The 6,686-nt window shown below is 37.0% G+C and overlaps 1 protein-coding gene across 5 annotated transcripts in view; it reads left to right on the forward strand.

Moving 5' to 3' along the window:
* CPM (carboxypeptidase M) overlaps positions 1-6,686 on the forward strand; it is a 71,896-nt gene that overhangs the window by 2,672 nt on the left and 62,538 nt on the right. The window lies entirely within an intron of this gene.

Below are 6,686 nucleotides of genomic sequence, written 5' to 3' on the forward strand. Positions count from 1 at the left end.
TACTATATGTGTTATTTATTTTTCTTTTTTTATTATGAATGTGGACAACCTACGTAGAAGAGAAAATAATATTCCTACCTTGCCAATTTATCTTTAGCTTATGTAAATGCCTGTCACATGTATTTTCACTGCTGTGATCATGGATTATAGCCTTTTTTTCTCCTAGTTCATATTATTTCATTACGTATTTCTATGAATTGAATGGTTTGCTAGTGTGAATTGGTTGCTATATAATATTTTACCCTTGATTATATTAATTTCTTAGTCATTCTTTGAGCCATCTATATAGTTTCTGGTGGCCTGTTATAAACAGTGATGCTAAAAAAAATGCATGTCATGATTAATGGCCTCCTATTATAATTGATTATTTTTCCAGTTTTTAATTTTGAAATGTTTGAAACCTACACAAAAGCTGAGCACACATCACTCATTATTAGAGAAACGCAAATCAAAACCACAATGAGGTACCATCTCACACCAATCAGAATGGCCGTCATCAAAAAGTCTACAAACAATAAACACTGGAGAGGGTGTGCAGAAAAGGGAACCCTCTTACACTGTTGGTGGGAGTGCAAACTGGTACAGCCACTGTGGAGAAGAGTGTGGAGATTCCTTAAACTGAGAATAGAACTCTGATATGACCCAGCAGTCCCACTGCTGGCATACACCCTGAGGAAACCAGAATTGAAAGAGACACATGTACCCCAATGTTTACTGCAGCGCTATTTACAGTAGCTAGCACACGGAAGCAACCTAGGTGTCCATCAGCAGATGAATGGATAAGCAAGCTGTGGTGCGTATACACAGTGGAATATCACTCAACTGTAAAAAGTAACACGTTTGAGTCAACTTTAATGTGGTGGATGAAGCTGGAGTCTATTATACAGAGTGAAGCAGGTCAGAAAGAGAAACACAAATACTATATATTAACGCATATATTTGGAATTTAGAAAGATGGTAATGACAGTCCTACATACAGGGCAGCAAGAGACACAGATGTAAAGAACAGACTTGGGCTCTGTAGGACAAGGAGAGGATGGGATGATTTGAGAGAATAGCATTGAAGCGTGTATATTGCCATATGTAACATAGATGACCAGTGCAAATGTGATTCATGTGGCAGGGCACCCAAAGCCAGTGCTCTGGGACAACCCAGAGGGATGGGGTGGGGAGGGGGTGGAAGTGGCGTTCAGAATGGGGGAACACATGTATACCCGTGGCTGATCCATGTTGATGTATGGCAAAAATCATCATCACAATGCTGTAAAGTAATTATCTTCTCCTGTCTTTTTAATTATTCCTAAGTCCCTTTTGGCACATATGCAGTGATTTTTATGTTTGTTTAGTGCTTGAATATTTGCCAAAGGAAAGTCTTGTGAAGCAAGCAGAAAAGTGTGCCGTTTGTGTCCTGCCATCAAATAGCCCCCTTTAAAATACAAATGTATTTGTTGTATCAATAGACTCCCCAGCTTTTCTCTTCACATCCCCTCAAATTAGTTCTAGGACCATTTTAAATAAGATTTCCTACATCTATGCTAAGAATCTTGTCTTTCCTCTTGCTAAGTCTAACCTTTATCTGAATAAGGAGGGTTGCAAAGGTCAAGGGTTAGATAACAATATATTATAAAGTGCTTTCCATGTATTGGGTGTTTTAATACATTATTTAAATCTCAACATCTCAAAGTAGGCATTAATGTCATTTACAGAATGGGTCCAGTGAGGTACAGATAAGTCAATTAACTTGCTGAAGATCACATAGCTGACAAGTGTTAGGTCTCAAGCACATCTTTTTCATCAAGGAAGCAGTTCCACATAGATGTGGTTGCATGGAGATTGTGGTAATTAGTGGAGAGTTTCAGAGTCATGTTTTGGGCACATTTGATCTGAAAATAAAACTTCTGCCAAGATCCAACACAGTAGTTAGTTGCCAGTTGTCTGTTGAGCAGTTGAAGTGTGACCAGGCCAAATTAAGATGTGCTACAAGTGACTCTGAAGATTTAATACCAAAAAGTAAAATAGTCCATTAATATTTTATAGTGATTCCTTGTTAAAATGTAATGTTTTAAATATATAGGCAAAATAATACATATTTAAAAATTAACTTCACCTGGTTTTAATTTGGTTAATATGGTTGTGGTTTCTAAAACATTTTAAATTACGTATGACTTGCACTGCATTTTGGGCTGTGCTGATCTGGACAGAAATTTGTTATGAGCAATTTTTTTTCTGAGTACAGAAGGAACTCAAGTTCATCTAGAAAATTGGGAAGATATAACAAAGCACCAAGAAGAAAATTAAAATCTCAACATCCAAAGGAAACATGTAGTAAACTTGAAAGACTATACGCTTTGTGTTTTTATCCCCTCCCACTGAGCCGAATGTCTTGCTTGCCTGTGCAAACATATTTCTAAAACCTAACTTTTAACGCCTGCTTCGTGTCCTATCAATGGATGTACTATTGTTTATTTAACTTAGACCCCACTGATGAACATTTAGTTTGTTTCTAAACTTTTCCTGTTATTAAAAAAAAAAATGGAGGTTCAAAACAGAGGGGACGTATGTATACCAATGGCTGATTCATGTTGATATATGGCAGAAACCAATGCAATATTGTAAAGCAATTATCCTTCAATTAAAAATAAATAAATTTAAAAAACTTTTAATGCCATAGAGAACATCTTTGTAGCTAAGACAACTAAAGTTGTCAGCATGCACACAGGCCCAAGTTCAAATTCTAGATCCTCTCTTTTGTAGCAATGTGACCTTGGGTGGTTAGAGTAATTCCTGGAACATGATAAAGTATTACGTAAGCGCTGCCATTCAGGATAAGGCCTGCTACTGGGGATACATTTCCAAAAAGGAAATTACCAGCGCTTAAAGCAGTTTTATATATTTGATACATGTAACCAAACTTATTTCCTAAAAGAGTGTATTGATTTGATAATCGCACAAAAAATATATACTTAACTCTTCTAAATCTTATATCAATGATAAATCAGGCATTTAGTGGCTTCAAAGATTTCTGTAGTTTTTGCCAAAGGGTATAGAGTTTTGGTCATCAGGATGAATATGTCCTAGAGATCTACTGTACAGTGGAGTGCCTATAGTTAACAATATTGTTTAACATTTGCTAAGAAGATAGATATGCTAAGTGTTTGATGAGGAGGAGGAAAGATAACTGTAGCATAATTTTTCGTGATTGTTTAAAGTATAAAGGAGAGTTTATTTCTCATGCATTTCCCCCACGAACTCTCACTGTCCTATATTCATTCAACAGATATTTTATTGAATTTCTCTGCCAGGAATCTTCATAACATTGCATATTTAAAGCTCTCCCTAGAATTGGCTTAGATTCTTGCCCCACAGAGGCATGCACTGTGTTTACATATACAGATCTCTCATTGTCTACTACCCTTGACTGAGTAGATTTTGGCTAGCAATCTACCCTCAGAAAGAACATTGTATTTAAGACTTTTGCCACAATATTCAGCTTTCTGTCCCTCTGTTCATTTCTCAGGTGTGATCGGACAGCCAGTTTGCTTGAGATTCTGCATAAAATGCTTTTTGTGATGTAAATATTGACATATTGAGGACTAAATACCAAGAAGACCACTGAAATCTAGGAATTTCATCTGTAATATACATGTTTGTGATTTCAGGTTACATTGAGTTAGCCTTTCCCCTTCTTTAACTTGAAATGTAAAGTCCTTTTCTGAAACATCTTAGGAATATCAGCCTTGTTTTATAATCATTCAGTTTCTTAAGGACACTGCTTTTTTTTTCTTACAAGGAAATGATTTAGATTTCCACCATATTTGTAGGATGATATTTGAAGAGAATGAGATAGAATATCCAAAAATAACACAGAATTTTACTCTGTTTCTTGTGTCTAGGAGTCATTTTTGTTCCAAATCTGAAATATATCCAAACACCAATACTCTAGGGCCATTTGAAACTTAAAGGATAGTGACAGTCAACATTAATTGAATTTTACTCTTTACCTACCACTTTATATATACACCTCACCTAATCACTCTAGCAAGCGTGTTAAACACCATTATTACCCTTCAATTCACATGGGAAGAATTGAGATTGAATGAGTCATCCATAGACAGTAAATGACAGAGGAGTGATTGGAACCAAAGTCTGTTTTGCCCAATAGTGAACCCTTAAAAGCACTTTGCTGAAAAAGTTTCTCCAGTTACCTTTTGCCTTTTTTTGTCCCTTTCCCCTCCCTCACACATCCTTGCCTCTCCCCTTGCCCCCATCCCTATGATTCTGAAAAAGTTGACAAGCATACTCTGTCATCCAAGAAAAGGCCTGTTTTAAATGTTTTTTTTTGTGCTGAGTGATATTCTGTAGAATTCCTTGACCCCTTTTCAGTGTTTGCAGTTTCATCCAAAGCAGTGTGAATTCCATATTTTGGTGTAGACTTAATTTTTTTCTTTATACCAAAACTTTGATTATGAGGCAAAAGGAGAAGGCTGAAGTTCTGGTTTGCACACTTTTGGGACATCCACCCACCTAAAGGCCATCTCTGGAGTTGATAATAGTGTTTCTCATTAAGAGCAGTACCGCCCCCTAGGGGGAATTTTGAAAATTGAGGGATGGTTTAGGCCATGCCTTTGAAGTCTTTGGATGGGGGATGTTGCTCATAATGCATCCTCCTGGTGTTGTTAACAATACACAGAATTGTCATGCACAGTGAAAACTCGTCCCCCATACTTTCTGATGTCTTCCATAAGTGAAAGACAAGCTTACCATCATCTGAGCCTGAAACCAATTATTTTATGTACAAACGCAAAATACTTTCCCCTCACAATTTTAATATGTGGCACACTTTCCAGGAATGTAACTATAGGTAAATTGAGGAAAATTTGATTATGTTCTTCAAAATCAAGGAAACTTGATTTTGAGATATTTCACATAAAATCCTGACACCAGTGGGCACACAGCTCTATCAGTCTGCATTTGTAATAAATGCCTTCACTGCGAGTCTCAAGAATTGATATGAGCATCTTTTTCATTGTGTCTTTTAGTGGATGGTGCCCAAGTTTTTACATATTGATAACATGTTTTATTAGAAATTGCTTTCTTTTTATTTTTCCTTGATATATAAATCTTTTTAAATTACATAGGCAAATATTTTCTGTGAATTTTATGCCAGCATAGTAAATAAAGGAAGAGTTGCAAAATATTGAATGTGAAAAGAGGCGTCAACTGATCGGGTTTGAAACTGTTGGTCTAAAAGCACAGAAGCAGAGAGCTGATAAGGACCTTCTTCAGATTTGTGTAGTCAGCATCCAAAATGTATTTGGTTTCTGTTCTTAACCAAAAAACTGTGTGTCTGGAGATAACACCATGGTGATGGATAGAATCTAGAGTTGAGAACTAACTGCTGTTCACCCTGTTTCCTTCCTTTATTTTGTGTATTTAGAGTGTCCCTTTCTCAAAGAATACAAAGTCAGAAAGTAAGATAAAAATATTACAAGTAAAAAAAAATTGAAATATGGTTGATTTATAGTGTTGTAATTCAGATGTACAGCAAAGTGATTTAGTTTATATATACATAAAATGTGTGTGTATATATATATATATATTTCAGATTCTTTTACCTTATAGACTATTACCAGAAAGTTAATTTTTAAAGATTATATCAAATACCAACATGCATTTGGGTTAATGAAAAGAGATTACATCGGAACTTCCTATCTAGTGATTTAAAGCAATTGGTATTCTTTCTAGCTCTAGAGTCTTTCAATGCAATATAAGATAGTAGTTTGCTGAGAGCGTAGGAAATCCTTATTTGAGTTTGGGTGCAAATAAACAGACATTAAATACAGCAGACATAAGTTCCACATTAAAAATTTTTTCTCATGCTGTTTTGTAAGGACTGTTGCGTGTAAGATGGTTAAAAAGTGCATATTTTCTAGTCTGTGACCTTTCCCATACGTAACTATCAAAAGCTCAACTGGAGGTTTAGTCTCCCCGGCATCACAAAAATGCCACCAACTTCAAACAAGTTTGGCTTCAAACTGGCTCCTCAGACTTATCCTGAACCTCCCCAGAGCTTCCTGAAGATAACAGCCTTCAGGTGGGATATAAAGGCATTAACAACTGGGTAAACCCTTCAAATATGCAAGTACTGTCAGAGAGTCTGGGAGAAGAAAGCAAACCTTCAATCTGTATAAACAAAGAGCTCTCAGTTGTTGACTCGGTTTTTTAAAATTGCTCCGATAGAAATCTCTCCGGGGAAAGCAGAACCACACGGAGGAGCACAACCCGAGTCACCTGAACCGACAGTTCCCCCGATCCATGACTGAGCCCCCCTTTCCAGCAGAGAGCACAGAGAGACTACGGGCACAGCCAGGTGAAGAGTGGGCACAGCGTCACATTTTCAGAGCAGGAGCGGATGTTGGAGACCACTTGATCATTTACTCAGTTGATTGAGCTTAATTCAAAATGCCATCTCCTCCTGGAAGCGTTCTCTAGATGCTTGGGCAGAGGTTGGTCTCTTCCTGAGCCTCGTCCAGCCCCCCGGAGGGCAGGGCCCAGGCTTTGTTCATCTGTGTATCATAGTCCCAAATACGTGCTGATTATATGTGACAGGAGCGCTCTGAGGGTCACGGCTGAAGAGTTTTTCCATGCATTGTAAAGGAAACTTTAATGTAAATACAGTTTTATAC

This window comes from Muntiacus reevesi, chromosome 4, assembly GCF_963930625.1.
Source record: "Muntiacus reevesi chromosome 4, mMunRee1.1, whole genome shotgun sequence".
In the NCBI taxonomy this organism is placed as follows: Eukaryota; Metazoa; Chordata; class Mammalia; order Artiodactyla; family Cervidae; genus Muntiacus; species Muntiacus reevesi.